General features: G+C 40.9%; 1 long non-coding RNA gene across 1 annotated transcript; it reads left to right on the forward strand.

Moving 5' to 3' along the window:
- Positions 1–23231: 23231 nt before the first annotated feature.
- Positions 23232–26522, forward strand: LOC133407481 (uncharacterized). Its single transcript, XR_009769172.1, has 3 exons — positions 23232–23399; positions 25268–25356; positions 26451–26522. It is a non-coding gene; the product is annotated as an uncharacterized LOC133407481 (long non-coding RNA).
- The last annotated feature ends 297 nt before the right edge of the window (positions 26523–26819 follow it).

Genomic DNA, 26819 nt, shown 5'->3' on the forward strand with positions numbered 1-26819 from the left:
TTTTGTTGCAGCTTTTTGCGATCTTTTGGCAGACTTAATTTTGTCAAAAACATTGTACTTAAGTGATTTCTTGATTGAACAAGTCTGGAGGGAATTTGGCCTATGGTTGGTCTGTGAAAATAAATCCAAAAATGTGATTAGCCACAGTTAATTCATGATTTAACTAGGTGGGCCATTACTTTTTAACACAGGACCAGGTAGCTTTGAATTGATTTATTTCCCTTAATAAATAAATACCATTAATTAATACTTGGGTTATCGTCTTTGTTTGATTATGTTAAACATTCAAGTGGGGAAACTATGCAAAAAAATAAGAATTTGAGAAAGGAGCCAATACTTTTTTCATGGGACTGTATACTTGTTTTGAATTTTAAAAAAAATCACTTTTTATTTTCCAAATTTAAAGGGTTCGTTGAATGCCTGTATGAAACTTGTGAGGTTCAGTACCTCCTACAACGTTAAGAAAAACTGCGCTAGACGAAGGGCATAGTTTCACCACATTCAGCAACACGCCCACAGGGTTGTTGATAACACTCCCATGTGTGCTGTGCACAAATTTACAAGCTATTTATTTTCACTTTACACGGACTTTAAAACTTTGAACCATGCGTATACATGACCAGAATATGTAGGCCCTTTAATCACGTCGCCGGGCATACATGTAGATGCTTAATGAAATAGTGCTGTAAACCTCTGTGTGGTATCCTCCAAGGCTTTTATATTAAGAAACAGCTTGTTATATCAGGTATCATAACGGTGGCAATAGTGTCTTTTCTTTGTATTGTCACAACTTGCTTACTGCGCTGCTACACAGCTCCCCCTAACAGTGTAAGCAATTTTAGTAAAAATTGGCTTTTCTCCCGACTAGTCATCCAGAACACAGGATCCAGATGTGAGAACCCAGAACAGATCCAGGTCATTGCACTCGGGTATGCAATTCCTCTGATATTACACATTTTTAATTTACTTACATGTCACTGGAGAGTAGCGGGTGTATTGACTGGCCTGTAATTGAGTACTATTGCTGCTGAAGTTATGAATCTTATCAGCAACAGAGAGATTATGTGGAAAACACAAGTATGAAGCAGAATCCTCTGTTCTTACCTGAAGCTTACACTGTCCATTCTTTCATATCGCTGTGTCGATGCATATACTCTCTATTTGTTCCTCTCTTCCTTATTTCAGCATACATACACAACATAGTAAAATGAGTAAGCTCTTATCATCTCTGCTCCCAGATGAGTGATCAAACACATGGAGCATATCAGCATTCTCAATGAGACCCTGCCAGCCAGGCAAGGGATATGCACTCAATCTGAATTTCTGGGATTCATCAGCCACCTACACGACTGGTTTTCTAACACGTAATTATCACATACCTGAGTTCAGAACCTGCTTTGTGCTGCCTGCAGTTGCTCTGAACAGTACTAAAGTAAACATTATGATCATCATCACCCAGATAAACTGACACAGAGTCCCAGTGCTCTTCAGTTTATACTGTTAAAATGGCTTTGCAAAACAACCAATGAAAACACATTCAAAACAATTCTCTCCGTTGGCCTTGAAAATGTAAACCTCTGCTTCAGACCACACCTCCCCCAATGACTTTGTTTGGCAGATGAAGAGCATATGTCATCAAGACAACGCCGGATCGCCCCTTGTTTGCTTCAATAAACCAAGTACTGACAACCTGAGATAATGAATGTAATGATGTGAGCAGCTGATTTTACAATAAAGTAATATTTTTTGACGGGCCAAGTCTTCTGCATCCAGATCAAAACTCTTTTTAAATTATAAATATGCTGATTTCAATGTCAAAGGTCAATGCAATGCTCTAAGTACATCATTTTTATTTCCCTGATCATGGTTACAAGCTGAGAGTCGGGCAAACAGTTTATATCGGTCAAAGAAGGGTTATTACAAACAGTATATACTGTACATACATTTTATGTTTTAAATGCATCTAAAAGATGTCGCTTGTGGTGTGTTTTTATGAATGAATTTGCCATAATACATACAAATGTAGCTTCTACGATAGTCATTGGACAGAGACTATATAGAATTGTACATTGTAGGGCACAATGAGAAATCCTCGAATTTACTAACAAATAAGGTCCTGTTGGCCCCTTTATTTCCATTTTGAAATTAGTCGTGGATAACCGGTTATCTGTGGGTAATGTATTGGTGCTTCATACTGGAAAACTGTATTCCCAAAAGAAACACAATTTGCCTTTACCTTCACAGATCAATAACTCAATAGATTACGGAGGCACTTCCCAAGGACAATAAAAACCAAACCAGGATCAATGGGAAAGGGCCCTTTTAGAAACTCAACACCTCTCAATACTGCACACTTCATTTCCTGTGGAGACCATCCAGCCTACATTTACGTAATTATAATTCACGTTAGGCTTCTAATTCAAATATTTACATAAAACAGCCATCTTCAATATGGTGAAATATCACATTGGTGAAAAGAAATGTGTGTTCTTTAAAAAAAAATTTTTTTATTTTTAAAAAGTAAGTGTGGTAGACAAAAGTAAAACAATCACTGATTAATCTGTTAGGAAGATTGGCCCAAAATTGCAAATGGTAGTAAAATCAGTATAAATACATAGTCAGTGACTAACAGCACGTGAAAACAGAAGTAAGCTAAACGGACTAAAATAAATAACTAAATAAATAAATAGATAAATAATGGGGCACCAGGAGTACAGAGCCCCCCCCCTTATGCCAAGCAAGTTATGACAAAAATAACATTCATTGATAAGTAATCTGTTCCCTCATTTTACTAATCTGTTCCCTCAATTTAGTAGTCTTTAACCTGTTTAGTAATCATCTGTTGCCTCAGTTTAGTAATCTGTTTCATCAATTTACTAATATGTTCCCCTAATTTAGTCATCGGTACCTCAGTTTAGTAATGTGTACCCTCAGAAATCTGTGGCCATATGAGGCTACTAGCAAGTAAAATTCTATCTGTATCTCTATCTGTAGAGTACAAACCCCAATTCCAATGAATTTGGGATGTTGTGTAAAACATAAATAAAAACAGAATGCAATGATTTCCAATCCTTTTCAACCTATATTCTATTGAACACACTACAAAGATATGCAATGTTCAAACTGATAAACATTTTTTTTTCAAATATTAACTCATTTTGAATTTGATGCCTGCAACATGTTCCATAAAAGATGGAACAGGGACGTGTTTATCATTATGTTGCACCACCTTTCCTTGTTACAACACTCAAGCATTTGGAAACTGAGGACAATAATTGTTGAAGCTTTGTAGGTAGTATTCTTTCTTTGCACAACTGAAGTTGCTCAGCAGTCCGGGGTCTCTGTTGTCATACTTTTCACTTCTTAATGTGCTACACATTTTCAATGAGAGACAGGTCTGGATTGCTGGCAGGCCAGCCTAGTGCTCACAGTGTTTTACTATGATACCCCGCTGTTGTAACACGTTCCAAATGTGGCTTTGCATTATCTTGCTGAAATAAGCAGCGTCCCTGAAAAAGACGTCACTTGGATGGCAGCATATTATGCTCCAAAACCTGCATGTATTTTTCTGCATTAATGGTGCCTTCGCAGATGTGAAAGTTTACCATCACAGATGCTGGCTTTTCAACTTTGCGCTGACCACAGTTCGGACGGTCATTTTCCTCTTTGGCCCAGGCGACACGACGTCAATGATTTCCAAAAACAATTTGAATTGTGGACTCGTCACACCACAGAACTTTTTTCCACTTTGTGTCAGTCCATCTCAGATGAGCTGGCGCATTTCTGGGTGTTGTTGATACGGTGGATGGCTTTCACTTTGCAAGTTAGAGTTTACCTTGTATTTGTTGATGTGGCGATGAACTGTGTTAACCGACAATGGTTTTCTGAAGTGTTCCTGAGCCCACGTGGCAATATGCTTTACACAATGTTGCAGGTTTTTAATGCAGCGCCACCTTAGGTATTGAAAATCACAGGCATTGAACCTTGCTGCCTACGTGCAGAGATTTCTCCAGAATCCTTTGATGATATAATGGACTGTAGATGATGAAATCCCAACATTCCTTGCAATTGTATGTTGAGAAGCATTGTTCTGTGACTATTTGCTCACACCCAGTTAGTCAGAACGTCTCGATCTGACACACCAGCTCTGGCTCCTTCCCTGCCAGAGTGGTGACATTCCACGTCCCTAGAGCCAGCTTCTGTAGCTGGGGATCAGATCGCCAAGGTTCCTGCCTTCGGCCACCGCCCAGCCCGCACTGCACCCGACCCCTATGGCCCCTCCCGCAGGTGGTGAGCCCATGGGAAGTGTTGTGTCACTCTCTAAAACAAATAAATAACTGGATTGCACTTGAGTATAATATTTGGCTACTCTCCCCACCTCTGGTTGCAGGCATCTATTTCAAAAGGAGAGAATATTTGCAACAAAACAGCAACGTTCATCAGTTTGATCATTAAATATCTTGTATTAGTAGTGTACTCAGTTCAAAATAGTGTCAGAGTCTGTGTCCTGCAGTCTCCTTTTTGGAGCTTGGGTGGCGCTCTGCACCTCTCCCTCTCTTTCTCTCTCCCTAGCAATCAGCACCACCTTGGCGGCACACCTGTCTTCTATCAGCAATCTTCACTACCTGTATTTAAGTCTGCCTGACCCAGGGACCCGACGCCAGAGTAGTCTTGCTACTACGCAGTACAACAGCCTACGTTTTACGCCTTTGAAAGTAAGAATTATTTTCTGACACCCATGCTTGTACTATTTCTCGTCTTCCAGTGTCCTCCCATATCTCCCGCTCCGCTGCCCGATCCAGCCACGCCGTCAAGCCCTTCCACCTGATCACGCTCCCACTTCCTGGCCGCTCCTTGCTCTCATGGACCACCATCACCCCTTGTAAACCCAGACCCTGCACTATTCCACAATAAACCATTCTTAAATACTCCCTCTGCCTCCGTCTGAGTTTGGGTCCAGTCCAAAACCGTATGATTACTAATCATGACAGAATAACCAAAACATGGACCCAGCAACCCCGGAAGCATTGAGAGAAGCGCTCATCCACCAAGGCGTCCACATCGGCAGACAGGATAAAGCTCTCCATGAAATCATGGACTAAATACACACCCTTGCGCAGCCAGTATTTCTCCTGTCATCTCAAATGCATTCCGACAACCCCCACCTTATCAAAACCCCCATGAGTATTCCTCCCGAGCCAGCAGCCTCCGACCAATGCCCCCCTTCACCTCCCCCGCCCCCCCGCCGTCCTTACAAAGAACCTCACGTGCCCTCTCCTGAACCTTACTCTGAGGATCTAGGTACCTGTGGGTGATTCCTTTTGAACTGCTCACGAGTGTTCGATCTTCAACCGCTGAGTTATCCCACGGATAACTCCAAGATAGCGTACATAATCAACCTTCTGCGCAGTAGAGCTCCCAAATGGGCTACCATGCTGGGGCATAATTCCTCACCGGTACTAGCATCCTTGAACTCCTTCTCGGGTGAACTTAAGAAAAATTTCACTAATGTAGTTCTGTGCCCTTCCTCGACACCTGCCTACCTCCAGCTATACAGATATGTCCATACAAGATTACGCTATAATCAACCGCCCACATACATACATAGTCGTAACATCTCTAAAGTCACCCTGTGTCCATGCGGCTCTATTTATTATTACAGAAAAGCAAATGCACATATTTGACTGCAAGGGCTAAGCAATGAAATATTCTACATAAGAAACCCCGGTGTCCTTTTGAGGCCCTTGCGAAAGCCGTAAAGCTGTCGCCAATCAATCGGGGAGAGTGCTTGGATATTGTTTACCAGTACAGCTCATTAAGCAATGTAGCAGTACATGTTAACTTAATTCACTGACAGATTTATTGCAGTTTGAGCAGGAAAGAGGCCTTATCTTAGCTCGACTGCATGCCAGCGCTAACAAGAACTCCTGTATGTTGTCAATTTAAACTGTGTAATTGTTAGTGATGTGGGTGTAACTTAGTTCAAACACTTTGTTACTGTACCTAAGTAAATGATTCATATATCTGTACTTGAATGTTTATTTTTTGTACGACTTTTGATCCTTACTCCCTATGTTTAAAAGCACATCTGTACTTTGTCGAAATATGCAACCTCTGAGTATTTTTAAAACTGAGAATTAACACCCGTCACCTTTTCTGCCCCCCCCCCCCCCCAAAAAAAAAAAAAGCCAGGTCTGAACCTGCCCTATCTTGGGGTAAGATACTTCTTCTTTTCCTTTCAGCTTGTCCCTTTAGGGGTCGCCACAGCGTGTCATCCTTTTCCATGTAAGCCTATCTCCTGCATCCTTCCACTTGCATTCCATACCTCCACAGTAATGTCATCAGGACCCACTGCCTTTCCATTATTCGTCCTCTTTAAAGCCTTTCTAATTTCCCCCTTACTAATCATTGCCACTTCCTGGTCCACCACACTTGCCTCTTCTACTCTTCCTTCTCTCTCATTTTGCTCATTCATCCACTCTTCAAAGTTTTCTTTCCAACTATCCAGCACACTACTGGCACCAATCAACACATTTCCATCTCTATCCTCAATCACCCTAATCGCCTGCACATCCTTCCCATCTCTATCCCTCTGTCTGGCCAACCTGTATAGATCCTTTTCTCCTTCTTTAGTGTCCAACCTGGCATACATGTCATCATATGCCTCTTGTTTGGCCTTTGCCACCTCTACCTTTGCCCTATGTCGCATCTCAATGTATTCCTTTCGCCTCTCCTTGCTCCTCTGGGTGTCCCACTTCTTCTTAGCTAAGCATTTTTCCTTGTACTGTGAGGTTCCACCACCAAGTCTCATTCTCTCCTTTCCTGCCAGAAGATACACCAAGTACTCTCCTCCCTGCCTCTCTGATCACCTTGGCTGTAGTGGTCCAGTCTTCTGGAAGCTCCTCCTGTCCACCGAGAGCCTGTCTCACCTCTTCACGAAAAGCTGCAGAACCCTGTCTCAGCTTCCACCACATGGTTCTCTGCTCTGCCTTTGTCTTCTTAATCTTCCTCCCCACCACCAGAGTCATTTTACACACCACCGTCCTATGCTGTCTAGCCACACTCTCCCCTACCACTACCTTACAGTCAGTAACCTCCAGATTACATCGTCTGCACAAGATGTAATCCACCTGTGTCCTTCTCACTCCACTCTTGTAGGTCACCCTATGTTTGTGCCTCTTCGGGAAAAAAAGTGTTCACTACAGCCATTTGCATCCTTTTTGCAAAGTCTACTACCATCTCTTCCTTTCCTGGATGCCGTACTTACCCATCACTTCTTCATCACCCCTGTTTCCTTCACCAACATGTCCATTACAATCTGCACCAATCACGACTCTCTCTCTCTCTGGGATGCTCAGAACTACTTCGTCAAGCTCCTTCCAGAATTTCTCTTTTACCTCTAGGTCACATCCTACCTGTGGGGCACAGCCACTAATCACATTATACATAACACCCTTAATTTGAAGTTTCAGCCTCATCACTCGACCTGATACTCTTTTCACCTCCAAGACATTCTTAGCCAACTCTTCTTTTAAAATATCCCCGACTCCATTTCTCTTCCCATCCACACCATGATAAAATAATTTAAACCCTGCCCCTAAACTTCTAGCCTTACTTTCTTTTCACCTGGTCTCCTGGACATACAACCTATCAACCTTTCTCCTCATCATCATCTCAACCAACTCCCGAGACTTTACTGTCATATTCCCAACATTCAAAGTGAATTTCCACCGGCGCCCTGCAGGCTGACGGCGCCGGTGGCAGACGTTGTTAACCCGGGCCACGACCGATCCGGTATGGAATTCTTTGGATGAACGCTAATATTTGTTTGGCAAAGTTTTACGCCGGATGCCCTTCCCGACGCAACCCTCTGCATTTATCCGGGCTTGGGACCGGCCTACAGTTTGCACTGGCTTGTGCCCCCCATAGGGCTCATTGGCACTCCACGGTGACATTTCACATTGTATCAGATCCACTCGGAAACAACCCTTTGCTATTTCATTAGCTAGCATTAGCTCCTTGTGTCTTAGCTTATTAGCTATGCACCATTACAAGCCTCTTCTGACTAATACAGAAAGCAAGTCAAGAAGTGGTCATCCATCCCTCCATTTTCCGAGCCGCTTCTCCTCACTAGGGTCGCCGGCGTGCTGGAGCCCATCCCAGCTATCATCGGACAGGAGGCGGGGTACACCATGAACTGGTTGCCAACCAATCGCAGGGCACATACAAACAACCATTCGCACTCACAGTCACACCTATGGGCAATTTAGAGTTGTCAATTAACCTACCATGCATGTTTTTGGGATGTGGGAGGAAACCGGAGTGCCCGGAGAAAACCCACGCAGGCATGTGGAGAACATGCAAACTCCACACAGGCGGGGCCGGGGATTGAATCCGGGTCCTCAGAACTGTGAGGCAGACGCTTTAACCAGTCGTCCACTGTGGCGCAAGAAGTGGTCAACTGCCATTTAATATATATATCATAGATTATGTCAGGAGCGTAAATCAAGAATTATCTGGTCATTACTTACAAATGTGCGTGGTTCTGACAATGACTAGCGAACCTCTTTGGGCAGACGAACAGCAGTTAGCTGCATTTTTGGTTTTGTCAAACAGGAGACGCCTGCCCACCAATCAGACCCAAGAGATTCATACAGAAAGGTTTCACTCAATTACACTACCAGACCATATGATGACAGTGGAGAAAGTCTCACGATTTTCTTGTCGGCTGCTACGTCAGCAATTCCAAATGTAGGCATGGTCGCACGTCCTTCTCATAAACAAAGCGAAAAAAAGGGAAAACAAAGGGAAAAAAACAAAATTTAAGGACGAAGTCATAGGGTAGGCTAAGGCAACTTTTGGGCGGGCTTGAGTCACTGCAATATAGGGTTGGCCTCACCAGTGGCCGTGAGATTTTTCTTATGTAATGAATGCCTTGGCTCAATAAAGAAAGGTAGGGAAACATTGGTTTAGAGAAGCCACTGCTTTTGACTTGAGCCATTAAAATCCTCAATAAAAAAATAGACGTGCTTTATTTGCACAACAGTATAAAATCCTTTAAAAATTCATTTTAGAAAGTTAATCCATCTAGAAGACGGCTCCCTTCCCTCTTCACATGCCAATTTGTGTAGCTGACACTGAGACACAGACAAGCCTTCTATACTGCATGAGGTCACTCTGATTTCCAGCAACCAGGACTCTCGCTAGGATGATTTGGGCTCACATCCCAGTTCGCAGGTCCAGTAGCATCTCTCTCTTTTTGTGCCTCGAGGGATGTGTCACGCTTTTTAAAAGACCGAAATTAAGTGGAAAAATGTCTGCTCACTCACTGATGTAATGATGTGTCCTGGATTAACATCTGTTCACAAGCCTCACCACCAAGTCCACTCCAGTATGTGCCATTACCTTGCAGCAGTGTCGGTTGTGTGTACCTGTCCTTTTCTCTTTTTTTTCCAACCAAATACTGTGTATCTTGGCACCAGCTGTGACAATTTTTTACTTTGACATCCTCCACCCATTCAACGGCTGCATGTTTATGTGAACATCTTGGTTGGAGTCACTGTGAATATCAATTGCTTGGTGCCACCTACTCAGATTTTACGGTACTACTGGGACCCCATTGGTTTTAGCAATGTACATGATTGTACAAATTGTTAAGACAAAAGAGGATACATGATTGTCATTACTGCATTATTAAATCCATATTGAAAATGATTTGTTTTTGTGTTTCCATGTAGAGAGAATTTTCATACTCAAGCACACAAAAACAAAAACTAAATTTTGAAGGTGTGTTCATCCTGGTGAAAATTTACATCTGGAGGGGAGTGGGTCCGTGATTTCCAGAAAATGGCTCAGTAGCCCGTAATTATTTAGAAAATTCAATCTCCTGAAGATGGTTTCACTTGGCAGCATAAATTTTGCCAGACATGACCATTATGAGTGGACTCACAAAAAAGTCTGGAAAAACCCATGCCAGAAAACATTTATCAAATGGTTTGAGGTGCCTATTTTAGGGTCATTGTAACAATACAAAACAAAAATGCTTTTTGACTGCTAATCGATTCCTACCAAATGTCAACCACATACACAAGACAGATGGGTGACACTAAATTGTGAAAGTTTACTCTCCGTCATTGCGTGTGGGCGGCAGCAAAGGTAATTGCTCACAGATTAATTTTTCTCATACTTTTCATGTACTTTGGGATTCTGAATTTCTTTTTTCTATAGATTTCAAGACTAATTTCTTCCAAATCCCCCCAAATTATCTTTTCCTGTTCGTGGGAAGCCTCTAGCAAGCATATTAGCACGGTCCATTGATCTACCTGTAAATGCTGTGTGCCAACGTGAGCAACTGGGTGATCATTTACCTTGTGACTTATTCCCACCGTAACATCTCTGTTGCACAAAAGCTCAGGTATCCTCAGTATACTGGAGTACCTGCTTGAAATTCAATCCGAAAACCCGCGCTAATCCGTAATGCGCTGCAATTGTTTTACCCAGTGTAGACATTATAAGGGCCAATTTTCTCTGGTGCTGCTCCAACTGTAAGCTAAATTAAGTATTCCACAGGAGTTGCACATATTGATAAGCAATAACCGAGTGTGGGGGCACTCACTTATTGCTACAAATAACTCATGAATATGCAAATTGCTTGTGTATCCCCTCACTCATACTCTTGTCCTATAGACTTTTATAATTTACATAGTAAATCCCACCACACTTAAGTTGTACAGCCGGGTTCACGACCCTTGTCCTGCATGCTTCTTCTCCTGTCCTTGTCCTGTTCTAGCATGTCCTGTCCTTCCCTCACAGGGTGTAGCACTACAGCCCCATGCAACACTCATATTTAATGTTTCTGTCACGGTTAGGTTATTTGAAGGCGAGGAAGGCAAGGCAAAAACGTGGAGGAAGCAGGGAGGCAAGGCAGGAGTGCAAGAGTCTCAAAAAATTATATTTAATTCCCAAAAAAGGGCAAACAAGGAACATGGCAAAAGCAAACTAAACCAAGTCCCAGAACAGATAACCAAAGTAACAAAAAACACTTGAATAAACCAAAAATGGAAACAAAACATGACTGGTAACTAAGACGTGGCACAGACAGGGACAATGACACCTGACAATGACATACATAATGACATACATGCAGTATGTCATTGTAGTTACAATGACATACTGCAATGACAATGAACCGACAAGAACTGAAAGAAACCAGGGAACTAAATACAAACAGATTGACGAGCCAACAAGGAACACCTGGACAAGACACGAGTGGCTGGAAGGAGCTGATTGGTTGACACAAGGTAGAAGGTTGACGAGAACAGGTGGACACAGTAACTTAATGAGCACACAAGACATGAACAACATGGAACACAGGAAAACATGAAACAAAACTAAACACAATCCAAACCAAAACACAGACCATGACAGTTTCATTGTTGTAGTAGATAATGTAATGACTTACTTTTCTCATCCTGTTTACAATTAGTGCTTTGTCTTTTGTCTTCGTTTCTCTCTCCCCGCTAGAAACTTTGTTCTGTTCAACTCTGAGTCTCAATAAACTTAAATTATAATACGTTGTACTAAGAAACCACAGTGGAATCTTAAAAACCCCACTGTGACACATTAAAACTGTTCTGGCTTAAAAGGGATACAGATATTCCATTCTGCTTGACCTAACGGTCGAACAGGACAAAAAAAAGAAGGAAAAAAAAAAGATAAACAATAACCAAAGAATTACACCTGCCTTACTGTGGAAATGTCAATCAATATGAGCAGAAGAATAACATTTGAATGGCCCTGGATATCTACGGTGATAATTCCCAAGAATGTTCAGCCCACTGGGAGCAAATTATTTTCGACGTACACCAAGGATAAAAATTTGAATCTACTTTTGTTAACCAGGGCTTAATTATCTTTAGTCTTTAGTTACTGGAGCAGAAGGGACATACTACAATGTCCTCCCTATTAGGCATCTCCGGAGACTTTTGAGCTATAGGTTAATGAACTGCAGAATATCAGAATGCAATCACAACTCAGCTAGTATTACCGAGGTTAGAGAATATTTCTGAGCTGGAGATAGTTAGCTCTTGAGGGAAGGTTGAGAATGGAATAAACAACAATGCCATGTTACTTTTCTCCAGCCCTTTTTTAGTTCAAATCATCTGCCTGCCCGTCACCACTCCCTGTGGTTCGGCCTGGCCTTCTCGCATTACGATGCATGACATGTTACATAGCAATCAGTTAGTAAAAGATTTGCATAGCCCTTGGCTTGCAAAATTATCCTGTAATTGATTAGATTAATACTGATCCCTGCTAACATGGGGCACAGGGTGAGCCCGTGCCAGTGTGGAGTTGATAATTACATATAGTGAGTTAATGTGAATGTTTTATTACTGAATTAATGCTTTGACTAAATTGTTAAAGTAATTGAAGTGTCATGCATGTTGATTTTCCGAAAGAAAATCAACACACGTATCTGCCTGATACATTTCTCATTGTGAAAATTCCAGGTAAGATACAGTACAACAGTTTTATTTTAAGTTTATATATTTCATATATTACTGATTCAAATGCATTTTACATCAACATGAAGACAAAATAAACACAAAAATAACAAGAAAACCTTTTTTTCCATCTATTCATCTTTAGGGTACTTGAATGTCATGGCTGCCATTTTCCAGTAATCCATCTTCTCTTATCGCATATGCTCTTTAAGGTCATGGTCAGCCTATCCCAGCATACTTTTGGTAATTGGTCAGGTACACCCTGGACTGGTTACCAGCCAATCGCAGGGCATATATCACACCCAAGGACAATTTAGACTACGTTTATTTTAATGCATTTAGACAAAAAATTTTAATGCATCTCAAGATTCAAATTAACCTTGCTGGTTGAATTCCTTAACCGAAGAGCATTGACGTCCGTATTATTGGGAAGCTTTTATTTTTAGGTTGGCTTTCGCCGCGAGTCGGCGACTTATTACCGTAATGCCTAGTATGAACAAAATTAGGGGCGCCTGGCTTGATTGCTACTTTACGAGTGGAGGCTGGCTTGACCGGCGCTATATACCTACTGGGGGCATGGCTTTAGCGTCCTCCTTCACGCGCACCCTTCCCCTTTTACGTCCGCATGCTGTCCTCAGCCACGTCCGCTTTTCCTCTGTATAAGCAGCGTGTCGGCAGGAAATGCTCCCAGTCAGTCAAGCGGAGCGCTCACCACACAACAACATTTATAGATTTTAGAACTCGGTGCACACATGAACGTCTGTATTTTAGAAGGGGAGGTGTATAAGATTAAATGCATTCAGAAAATTGGAGCAAAAGCAAATAGAGTTCTGGAATTATCTCATAGGCCTACATACTGTATGAATTAATTTTTTCCCTTAAATAGAAACCTCAACGCTCAAACAACCAACACAATGCATTTATATTCTGATAAAGGGGCTGAATGACTGCTGCCTTTTTATCTTCTCAACAGAATCTCTCAGGACTCTTGCATTGCCTCTCCAGTTGGTCCACAGGTGGTTAAGTACATTTTTCTTCTATTTGTTGGGCCTGCCTGTCCAATATTAGCCCTCTCCCCCATCTGCACGATGGCCTCTGGTATTGTTTTGTAAAGGACACACAGAATCAAAAAGAGCAAAAGGCTTTTGGCTGGCATTTGTCACATCGGCCTAATCCAACTTCTAATAGAAGGCCAGACTGTTTCCTTTCATTTGAGCATTGATGACACTGTTCCAGGTCGCCACCTGTGTCCTCCTCTTCTGATCTGTGTGTCAGCCATGCTGGGAAGATCAACAGCAGGACATCATCTTCCCTGAGTCTTTCTGCATCAATACACATGGAGATTATGGGGATTGCAAGGTGTTTGAATCACTATCTACTACTACTTCATGCTTGACCTGAGATTAATGTACAGTACATGTCTTTTTGATTGTGGTGCTTCAGCGTTTGTCATGAATATTCAGATAGTGGGGAATCAATTCCCTTTAGAAATTCTTTCATCGAGAAATTCCAGCTCTAGAATTAGGCATAGAGCAATAAGGATAATGTTTTTGTCCCTTTGATGGATTCTAACTAATGGAGTGTAGTCAAGACAATGCCTTGAACTGTAGATGACATGTCTTTGTACGTGCTCGATCAACCTTTTAGCCACCCTGTCCAATTCATTAAAAGTAAAAAACATTATACAAATATGATGTTGTCGATTCCACTTGATTTTTATACTAGATGGCCTCAAACTATTCAATGTCTCTCCTTAATTTTGTCTGTTATCACCTGTCAGTGACTCAATTCAACCCGCTCATAACATAAAGTACTGTACAGTGGACGATTTGTTAGCACATCCGCCTCACAGTTCTCATGACCTGGGTTCAAATCCAGCCTCGCCTGTGTGGAGTTTGCATGTTCTCCCTGTGCCTGCGTGTTTTTTTCTCTGGGTACTCCAGTTTCCTCCCACATCCCAAAAAGATGTACAGTAGGTTAATTGAAGATGCTAAATTGTCCGTAGGTATGAATGTGAGTGCGAATGGCTGTTTGTTTTTATGTGCCCTGCGATTGGCTGGCATCCAGTTCAGGGTGTACCTCGCCTGCTGCCTGCAGTTAGCTGGGATCGGCTCCAGCATACCCGCGACCCTAGTGAGGATAAGAAGTGTAGAAAATGGATGGATGGAAGGTAATTGTGGACATATGACAATGGTTTGGTTTTGCAAAAGACTTGATGAGGCCAAAAATACTACCGTATTTTATTTAAAGAGGGTGATCTGATATAGCTTACCCATAGTTTTTGGGACCGACAAAAAGCATCTGGACAGGATTTTATTTCCTTTTCACCACTCTTTATTCAAATAATTCAAATAGTTCACTAAAATGCATCTGGAGGGTGATTTGCATTTCTGTAAAAAGCTCTCTCTTCTGCGCAGTCTAACTGTACATCATTGTCATTGGCTTTTCCGTCTCTCTTCATGAAAAGGTTGGACGGTATTGCATGTCAGTCATAGTAGTGCCACTGATTGGGATGATGTCACTCACTGTAAATACATTATTAGTTGTAACCCTCCATCAATCCTTCCATTTTCTGAGTCGCTTCTCCTCACTAGGGTCGCGGGCGTGCTGGAGCCTATCCCAGCTATCATCGGGCCGGAGGCGGGGTACAGCCTGAACTGGCTGCCAGCCAATCGCAGGGCACATACAAACAAACAACCATTCGCACACACATTCACACCTACGGGCAATTTAGAGTCTCCAATTCATGCATGTTTTTGGGGTGTGGGAGGAAACCGGAGTTCCATGCAGGCACGGGGAGAACATGCAAACTCCACACAGGCGGGGCTGGGGATTGAACCCCGGTCCTCAGAACTGTGAGGCTGACGCTCTAACCAGTCGTCCACAGTGCCGCTTAGTTGTAACCCATTCTACCAAAAAATAACAAACAATAAAATAATTAAACAGTAATTATCATCTAACCAGCATATAAAAAGTTAATCAATAAAATTAAAAAGATGTGGCTTTAGTGTCACTGGATAGGGTGAACAAGCACAGTAAAGAGTGAAATAGATGATCTTGCGATGAGACAACACATTGATGGAGGCCTGCCTGACATGCTCTTGGATGGTAAGGGGTCCTCAGCAGTGCCTTGTCCAAATAGTGGGGATGGCCAGCTGGGGCTTTTGGCTCACACATTTAGGATGTAGTGGCAGCTCCCGAGCTAATCTGGTGGCAGTCGATTATGTGGCCTGGCTCTATTACTTCCTCAACACCACTCTGGAAGCCCTCTTTTTGGGTGTGAAATAAGTAACGATGGTAAAAATTTGCCAAAAGAAACACACACAAAAAACCTGTACCTTTTTAGAAGTGCTTAACTTCAAGTTCATCGTACCCGAGTAAATTGCCTGCAATGAAAGTCAAGGTTAATAACTGGTAGTGCAGACTGTACTGAAAGCCACAACTTGACAGTTGCCAATAGGTTTTGACAGTTGCCAATAGGTTCTGGTGGGTGCTGTTCCACCTTTAAGTGTCGATCATGGTGACGATCAATCAGTCGAGGAATACATTTACACTGTCTGGACTCTGAATGGGAATGCTGAATGGGAATGCTGAAAAAAGTTGCAATGTGTTTCTCTATTAATTGTGCCTTGATCTGTGCTGAATACTCTGATAAAGAGATACAGATGCAAATAAACAAGAAACATACTTCACAATATTTGTGTTTTCTGTTCATGGGGAAAGACCCAGAGTTTGGAAAATGTAGCCTAACTTTCTGCCATGTCACAAATTCACCTGATGGTCTTACAACTGCTTGGGAGCTGCAAATCACTCCTCATTTCCCCTGTGCACCACCTCCGACAAGCCCCAAACATCAAAGTGAATTGACATATTATTGTCTTGATCCTTGCAATGTTTTTTCAGTGTTATCAATTAGGTCATTTGATTGATGTATTTACAGTTGATTACAACAAACTTTTGCAACAACCACTCACAAAAGGTGGATGGACGGATTGTATTTAAAATGTTTTGGCCCCACTGTCAGTAAATATTGGGATTCTTACCAGTGGAAGTGGATTTGACGCACGTGTTTTCAAACCTGCTCTTTTTAAAGCATCTGCACATCAAATTTGCCACACGCTGTGTCAATCCATGTCTCCTCATATTCGTCAGCCAAAAGAGCTCTGAGAAGCAGTAACAACTGTCCTACTTTGGGTCAAAATGACTGAAATCGTTCTCTTGTGACTTCCAAGCTACATGATAGAGATACAGGTTTTATGCAGGTGGATTTATCGTCCTTGGGTGTTGCCAAATATATATATATATATATATATATATATATATATATATATATATAGAAAGACCCATCATTAAGAAATCAATTTAACTTTAAAGTGTTAAAATGGGCCTCTAAATAAGTCCCAGGGGGCAAGGAAATTGCTTCCTCTTAGTTTACCTAAAGATATTCAAAAGGCAGATGACAAAATGTTATTTTGCCCCTTTATCATATTCTTTCTCTCTTCAGAGTTATTTTACCCCTTTATCATATTCTTTCTCTCTTCAGTTGGGCCCGGGTGAGGGACAGGTACAGCCTGTGACAAACAGGGCTCGAACACGCTCTCAATCTGTCAGGATGATTGTGTTGACCTCATTTGCTGACATAAAAAAGAGGTTGCTGATGAGATTTTAAGACAGAACATCTATTTAAATTGCTGGTATATGGCTTTTCAGTGGACTATACAGGGCCCAGATTCAGATCAAGATCTAAAATAGAAATCTGGTTCCTCCCTGGGACACAACGTATTCCCATAACATTGACATATAGAGAACATTCATTTTTTCTAGCAAACATTTTAACAATTATAGCATTCGGCATTAGTGGACTAAGTCAAAATTGGCCCATAACCAATTTTGACACCTTAACCTGCAAGTTTGGAGAACCCTTGGTGAACCCTTGTTTGAAGTAGCAGCAGACATGTTTTCCTCCAAGTTGGTGTCTACAATTCTCAACAGTGATTGATTCCTCAAACCTGTTTTTGTGGACTGTGCAACTGCCTTGGCGCGCAAAACTGGCATATATTGATCTTCTTGCAAGCGCAAGGCAGGCTGTTTGCTAATTTGGCAGACCGGTTTGCGTTGTCCTTTGTCATGCCAGCTGGCGCATTGACAATTTGGCTAAACTTACGCCTGCTCAGACCATGTCGACCTTTTGGCACACTCTAATGCGATTTTGGTGAAATTGATACAAGCAGGGAGATACACGAGTTTCACGGACCTGTGTGGTGTATGACTAATAATGCTTTGTAATTAACAGCACATGCTTCAAAATTGACAAAAAAGTAAACCTCATGAAAATTGGTTGAGAAATTAGCAAATTATGATTTATATTTTCAATCTACATGCATTACCTTTGATGGGAACTTTGCCACCACCAATGTGCCCATCATGTAAGTACATCTCTTACCTGCTTCAGTGTGCTGGCATATCTAGTCTTCTATTCATATCTGTGGTTGCACTCTTGTATCTATTGGATGCACCGTCTGACGTCAGTGATTTAGCTCACGAGTTGAACATTTTTCAACTTGAGGCGTGGCGCCGCGATGGCGAATGCCCACCTTGAGCACCACTATGCGATGCAACACGGCATTCCGTCTGTTTTCTAATTAGAAGACATGTCTATGTATGTGCATGGTAATGACATATGGAGTTCCTCAAGGACCAGATCTTGGACCACTTTTGTTCAGGCTGTATATGCAACCTTTGGGTCAAATTAAGCAGAACTTTGAAGTTGACTATCATCAGAGGTGGGTAGTAACGCGTTACATTTACTCCGTTACATTTACTCAAGTAACATTTTCGATAAACTGTACTTGTCAGAGTACTTTAAATGCACTGTACTTTTTACTTTTAATTATTATTTATTATTATTATTTATCTGAAGAAGGATCGATACTTTTACTCCGTTACAATGATCCACATGCCATTCACTATTTTCATTTATTCATTCTTGCGTGTGCGTGTCTATTTTTAGACTCCATCTTTGACTTCCGCATAAGGCGCCCATTGCGCCAATCCAACGTGAACACAAATGTCATTTGACTCCAATTCACCAATCAGACGACAGAATGCTATCACATGACCGCACATGTAGCCTTTGCGAGCCAATAAAAATTACTAATTTTGGGGAGAAAAAAAAACAGCCACGTGAGTGTGTTTACTTTACACACTCCAAAAAAACAACAGCTTTTTCATTCAACTCTTAAATTCTGACTGCCCAAACTTGGATATTTCACCCCACTTCTAATGTGAGAAAACACCTTGCGGTGAGTTGCAGATGCTTCTATTGTTGTTTTGACAGTGGATATGGTAACATTAACCCTATCCAATGGTGTTGCACGCACACACACAATCACTAAGTCTGGGCTGCAAACAGCTTCCTCATGAATTCATTTAAGTGAATTAAGCAAATAATGTTTCTGTAGGGCGCAATGCATGTGTTGTTGGTTTTTGGGCGGATAAAAATTTAAATGGTGGCAGGTGTATGTCGACTCCCATATTTTATTATTTTTTAAAATTGTATTTGATGTTCATGCTCTGATTTAAAAAAAAAATTAGAAGTTACTCACGAGTTACTCTTTACTTGATTAGTTTTTTCATTGAGTACTTTCTTACTCAGGTAAATATTTGGATGACTACTTTTTACTTGAGTCATATTATTCTAAAGTAACAGTACTCTTACTTGAGTACAATATTTGACTACTATACCCACCTCTGACTATCATACCTATGCAAATGGAACACAGCACGTGACTGATTATGGGTGAGAATAGATATATGATGTCTGTGAACATACTGTATTTAAGTCACCCGCAGTTATCACCAGCTCAAACTGTATTTAATCAAATTTGTCTGTTGCCACACCAGCCAAGAGTGTCCTCTTCTGCACAGAGATGTCTCCATACGAAACATCTTGCGCCACATTTAAAGGGAATGAGAGGAGCCGCTTTGATTGGCCGTGACTGAAGTCGTCTGTGTTCACTCCCACAACGACACAGACCGCCTTTTTTTTTTTAATATGCTGACCGTGCGTGTCGGTCAAATTACGAAAACCTGGACGAGTCTGCCTCTGCACAGACTTGAGCCACACCTGATTTAAGATGGTCACAAAAATAGAGCCCCAAGACAGGACCATACCATTTTGGATTCTGATGTGGAGGAAGTAGCTCCATCCTGTGTGAAAAATCAATGTCATGTTTGCACACACGGCCAGGATGACCATTTACAATCTATACATTTTAAACTTCATCCTAATCATTATGCGGAATCCCAAAAACAATACATCACTTTTGAAGTAATGTATATAACAAAAGGTCCAAGACCAAGATAGTATGATAAGTAGTCTTGGCAGGTTTCACTGCAAAATATACAACACGTACAGACAGTGCTTCAGTGGATGTTTTGGACTGTCCATTCCTCAAGGAGAGCTTAAGGTAATGTTCACCTACTTTTAGCTAGCAAGTAGGCAACATAACTCACTAGCTAGTGCTAGCGGTAAAGTTTGGACGTATACATGCCGGTATTCTGTTGATTTATGTTCTAAAGTTTCAATAAACATTTGTGCGTGCAAATAAATGTTGACAACTGCGAGGAAGGCAGGCGTTACACCGTTTCAAGACGTAATCGTATTAGTCGATGTCAGGTGATATGTCGGAGGGTTCTTGTGTCACAAAATCAAACATACTTGACTTCATTTTGCCGTTGTAGGGCCAAATTGTTGGTCATGGATTATGTCACACTATAAGGAGTTGTTCCTGACAAAATATGTCGGACCCGATCAGGAAAATCAGCCATGATAGCAAATCGGGCCAATAAAGGAGCTACAATCTGATCTAGGCACAAGATGCACACAGCAGTGTGTGCTGTTTACTTTACACTAATGCACTCAAATATAGAAATACTAATGCATATCATGTTGCAACATATGCCTGTCACGATAAAACAAATTTAAGACGATATATTTTCCCCCAAAATATCACGATAAACAATAAATGTTTTTATTAATGCATCTGAAATCATGAAAAATAAGACCCTCATTTTATTATTTATTTTATTGTTTTTAAAACAGTGTTGTTGTTATGATTACTATAAACCTCCATCTTGATAAATGACGTGACATTCACGATGACGTGCGTATGTCACATGGCTGTTCAGATTAAATGTAGGGCACATCATATAAACACCCGATCGGAATAGATCACGTCACAAGTAAATAGTTGACCAGAGATCTTCAATCAAAAAGATTTCAATTGGAATGACAAGAAAAGTCTCCACGTAAACCCTGCTACTGTGTAGTTGGTGTGCTGAAGACGAGCCCTTCACCTGTCAATCAAACATACGTTGACGTTCGCTCTCCTCAACTACTGGCTGAATAATGTGTGCCACTGAGGTTATGCTTAATAAACCGTTAACGTTCCTGTGTTTGTGTTAATTGGGGACTAACACACACAACAACGTGGAGCGAAGCGCTAATGTTTTAAACGACATCACTGTGGTGGAGCGAGCTGTTTAGCTCAACTTGTTTTTTTTGTTTTGTTTGTTTAGCTTAACTCGCTAGCTCATTAGCTCACAGGCTAGCTTGTTAGCTCACGACAACAAATGGTTAACTTTCCCCTTAAGTGTCTCTGTTTTTGCGAATATACGACGCTGCATATGGAGCAAGGATGTGGAGTGTGGAGTATTGGACAGAGCCAACGCCTATTCCTCACTGCATTGCACCGCGTAAATAACATTGCTGAGTTGACTGCTCGGGATTTTGTCTTTGGGATGAACTACCTTTTATCTAAGGGTGTTGGTGGGTTTTAAAAGCATTGGTATATCATGCTTGGAGAAAATCCCAAGTTTCTGTGACAAACCAGCCACGTAGGGCACCACCACATACGGCCTCTTGTTTTTGTCTTGAGGCTCGGGTGCTCGTCTTCTCTTGGCGGACTTGACAAAGGCCCATTTTGGATACCCACGATAGTAAGAGTTAGGAAGTGCCTTCCTGATGCGAGTCTGCTCCTTGTGTTTTCCATTGTCGGTGGTGAGGATTTTCTCTGCTTTGTCCTCAAGGGTTCTGATAACTCATAGCTTGTGTTCCAGTTGTTGAAAAGAGTCAAATAGAAGGTACTGGTCCATTTGGGTAAAGTTTTCTGTCGACCTCAATATTGAGGCATCATTCCTTTAAAGGTGAAACATCCTGAACAAGAACAGTCTTGTTGCCTTGATTCAACCTCTGCGGATCCCCCCTTTCTTACTCCAAGCTAAAGGGTGATTATTGTGCTTTACTGTGAAGAATCCATCACCATGCTATGCTAAAAATGCACCTGCTCTTAGCCTCTCAGCCATGGGTGTATTTTTGGAGAGCTCAGGTGCACATATGGCATCACTGCCATAACAATTTTTTTGTTTTTGTCATTTATTGGATTTGAGCAGTTTAAGTGTCACTTGGAAAAATTGCTTGACACCAACAGGCATATCGTTGTTTTCTATTATTATGTCATTTTTACTACTGTTGCTAAAACTTTTGCAATTGAATAAAGTATTTTTCTTGGCTTGACTTTAAAACTAGTTTTCCATCAATTTGTTGAGTAGTTATAATATGATGGGGTGATTATACATTTACAGTACATGGTTTCACAGTCATAAAAACCCTCCGAGGTAAACTATAACGATGATGTCTCCAGCAGCAAAAATTATTTGATACCCCTGCTTTAATGTGTTTGTTGTAATAATTTTTTTTTAAAACTTCCTTTCGTGGGTTTTGCCATATCCTCACGTTGTTAACACATTCTACTGTATACTAGTAATTCACTTAAACTGACACTGCTCTGACAGTTTGTTTGGAAAACCTTTGATGGACTGCAACATGGATCCTCTCAAGTTGGTTTATTGAAAGAGGTGCCCATGTGTGCTATTTCCACCCCTCTTTCATTTTTACTGCTGTACCTTTCCCCATAATATTAAAAAAAATCGGAAATTTCCTTCTTATTACAAACATCCCTTTTCATAGAGATATTATAGGGGTGTGAGGTGTGAATGATTTACTGTATGTTGCAGTGACTGCAATTCCATGCACTGTGGCATGTTGACTGAGATGATACAGGAAAGGTATATGACGGGTGCTATAACATGCTTTCTGCAGGAGCATTTGAAACCTTTTTGTAATAATAATAATAATAATAATAATAATAATAGCTTAGGTATGAAAAAGAACTCAGACAAATTACTGGTGTGCATGTGGTTAATTTAAATAAAGGCCCACTTTATTTTTTTATGATAAATGAAAAGTAACGTTTAAAATGGCATATTGGGAATTGGACGCATTCATGAAATGTAGCCATGTTGTGCACCTTATAAAACACAGGAGTCTGTCATCACACCAGTCTAATTCAAATTAGTAATATGTTTGTAGGTATAGGAACCATAGTTGGTGCTTTTGTTTTGGTACTCACCGATTTGAGTCACTACTACCGAGTACTGATTCACGTGAAATCAAACGGTACTATTTTTCGGTCCAAAGCACATCCTTGTGACTGTGCGAGTCTTCGGGAGTGGAAGAATTGGTGATATTCCATGGCGCGTTTGAACGCAGCAATTCACACACACGAGTGTAATGACGTCACTCAGTCTTTGCCCGTTCCACAACAAACAGCATGGTCTAATGCTAATGTCAAAAGTATGGCTCAATTTCTCGAAAAATATGACGCAGATCACGCCAGTTGCCAAATCTAAGAATGAGCATCAGAAAACCTCTACCACCCTTTCAGAGTGAGTTTTTGCCACAGTAGGGGATAGAGTGTGGCGGCTGAGAAAGTGGACATGTTAGTGCTCTTGAAAAACAAGTGCACAAGGAATGATGAACACTAATACCGCCAGGTAAGCTGACTGGCTCTCGAAAGTGGTCACTTGAGACTCGACGAGCCACACTCATATTTGCTCATTTTGAGTGCCAGCAAAACCGCTGTTTTCCATGTTTCACTGCGTTCTCGTTTTTCACTCAACAATATACACCACTAATGATGACGTACAGTAGTTTTAATCACGACTTGGAAATTTCTCGAAAGATCAATTCCACGTGTTGTACAACTCGGACATTTTCTGAATTTAAAGTCGACAAACGCCACCCCCCCCCACCCCCAAACACATTTAGGTAAGGCAGTTTTTCAAATCTATATGTCCATCTTTGTTGTATATTTTTCCATGCTTCCGTCATATTTGATGTAAATTGGTTGACAAACAGCTGACCAGGTCCCTTGAGATGTTACTCTGACCCGCAGTTATGGCTCATTTCCCTTCGCTTCCAATGTTAATTTCATGATTTATCAACTACAAATGCCTCTTAAACAGGTGCTATATTTATTCCTCACTATGTATTTTAAAGTGGCACTAAGCAGGCCCAAAAAATGGCATGTAAATTCGACACCCCACGGAGAAATGTTAACAAGCCTACCAAATTTGAATTCATAAAAATAGTATATACAATCAGGATTAAAAACTTGAAAAATAAGGACCAGCTCTCAGACGCTGTGGGCGTGTCCAATGGATGCGCCAAAAAGAATCAAACATACTGAGGAGGTGATGGCTTATACAAAGTAAAGTCACGTTAGGAGGCTTAACTTCAAAATTGAATGGTTATTGTGGACTATAATCATAAAAATAAGCACGCAAGTCAACTTACCCTCGTCGTAGGTGACATACTGTAATGAACGAACACGGTACCTGACGATAGGAGGAAGCCCAGGTCGTTAAGACAGTTGGCACTGCCCCGTTCACTATTATCAAGTTACCCACAAAGCCATGTTGTCGCCGGTGAAAGTTTACAAAACTATCCATCATAAAATGCACACTGCAGAGTCGCTATCCGCGTGTCTTTAATAACTAAATCCATCGTTTTTTTATTTCTTCCTTTTTTGGGAGCTTAAAATAATGTCACCGACTGAGCTGTTCTGTAAATTGAGGCATCCAGCGAAGACGCATTTTCGGGATGGAGCCATCGTTAGCTTGCTAACTGCACGCTGGGGTGGTAAACGGGCCTTGTTATGGACGCTAAGCACAGCAAACTCACAACTGAGCAGGATAGCCAAACGAAATGACGTCACCTTGTCCTTATGTACCGGGGGAGGGAACACGCGCTAGAAATTATGCAAAAACAAAACATGTATATCTGCTTATGCCTTTGTGAATTAATGAATTCATTGATTGGAAATTATTAATATCATGAACATCAATTAATCTTTGAAGTTGTACACACATACCTACTAATACATTGACTGTTGACTTTCTTTCTTGTCCAGTTCATTGTAAAGAACTTTGCTATGCATTTTGCATTTTGAAATACTTTATTTATTGTTTGCATTATTTATACTTTATTATTATTTGTAATAGGTTATACCTTTAATTATTTATATTCCATCGTCTTTTGCTCATTTGATTTAAACTTATGTTTTGTTGTATTTGTCAAAGTTTATACATAGTTTATATAGTTTATACAGTATATTAAAAAATAAATGTCAAATAGAATAATTTTGCGATTTTATAATTCAATAGAAAAATTGTTACCACAACAGAAATGCACAGAAAATTGGTACAGTTGAGTATCAGTATTGATTCCCAGGCGCCGGAAATCGATACTGTACCGGTTCAAAATGTGAAAGGTACCCATCCCCATGTGTCTGTCACAAACAAGCTGGTCTTCAACAACTAGCACCAGCTGCTGTTTTTCCTTTTCTTTTTTTCTGTTCTAGCCGCATGCGATTGGTCAAGATCTGCGGCGGGGTCTCGGTGTTCGCACTAAGCAGAAGGAAAAACAGGAAGGTTACAGACACGAAACACAGTGAGTACACAAACTGGAGCGAGAGATAGACAAAAGAGTGCAAGAAACCATTGCTTTATAGTGAGAGACTACACACAGCTAAGGCAAAAGAAATTCAACACAGTTCAACAATACACAAAAATATTCCACCTTTTTGATGCTCCTTTGTGTTTATATTTTACAGTTTATTTTTGTAGCACTCTATGAATGTGAATTATTCAAGCAATAGAATGCATATTCAATATCATGTTTTTTTTTAATTGGTCATTAATCTTACACATAATTTGGGAATAAAAAATAAATAAATTGAGGAGCCACTTGGGTGCCAAAAGAGCCAGTTCTATATAGGGAGCTGAGCCTCAAGAACTGGCTCTGAAAACAGAATTTATTCAAACTTATTCAAACGGTAAATACAGAAAATCCCCCAAAGATGAAAAAGTAAAAGTATTAATAGGTAATAGCATTAGCTTTTTGAGTGACGGGAGTGGGTGTGTGCAAGACAGGCAAGCAGTGAGGAAGCAAGTTGAGGGTTAACTGATAACTCAATAGGCACATTTTATTATTATGATGCCAAATGAATAGGAACATTTGAATTGGCCTTGCTATGCTCAAGAATGAATGTGATGCTATAATGTAGCCATATTGTGCCCCTTGTAAACTACAAGATTGTGTTATCACACTTGTCTTATTCTATGGGGTGTAATCCCACAATGAAGACAAAATGGGATTAAAGCAGTGTGGCTGGAATATTGGCAATTTTGTGAGTGGAAGGAGTAGGTGGGCGTGAGGCAGGGAGCAAGTGGATCTTTAACAGATAACCCAATAGGCACACTTTATTTAGAATTTCCAAATGAATAGCAACATTTAAATTGACATTATACGGGACTTGGTACGCTCAAGCATGAATAGGACGTCTTCCTGAAATAGAACTACAGCCATGTTGTGCATCTTGAATGGTCATTTCAAATCACAGGAGTGTGTCATCACACTACTCTAATTCTAATGGAAAAAAATAAGAAATACAGCAGCTTTCTCCAAGTTACAACTCCTTGACTATTTCAGTTCCAAGTACTTTATTTACTTGCGTGACAAAAGGAATTTCTCTTCGCTTGTAGGTATAACATCCACTCTACCCCCTGCACCCCTCCTCATCTCCATGACTGGCAACATAATGAAGACGATTCTCCCCCCGTTTGAGTTGTGTGTATCTCTAAGCTTGCAGCTGCCGCCACCTTGGAAGCTCCGAATAATCCTGCATCCTGGCATGAGCACTATAGCCTCAAATAATGGGCAGCATCGTATTTTAGCAGAACATATTTCATTTTTTGAGGGCAATTTGCCAATAGTTTTGATGTTTTTAAGATTCATAATCATTCAAATAGCATCCGCTAAACACTGCTTCATAAACATAGCGGCGACGTGCACAAGACCGCACAAAGAGTGATCTGTGATTGATTAGCACAGTGGCACTGGTACAATAGCTC

Source organism: Phycodurus eques, chromosome 9, assembly GCF_024500275.1.
Source record: "Phycodurus eques isolate BA_2022a chromosome 9, UOR_Pequ_1.1, whole genome shotgun sequence".
NCBI lineage: Eukaryota > Metazoa > Chordata > Actinopteri > Syngnathiformes > Syngnathidae > Phycodurus > Phycodurus eques.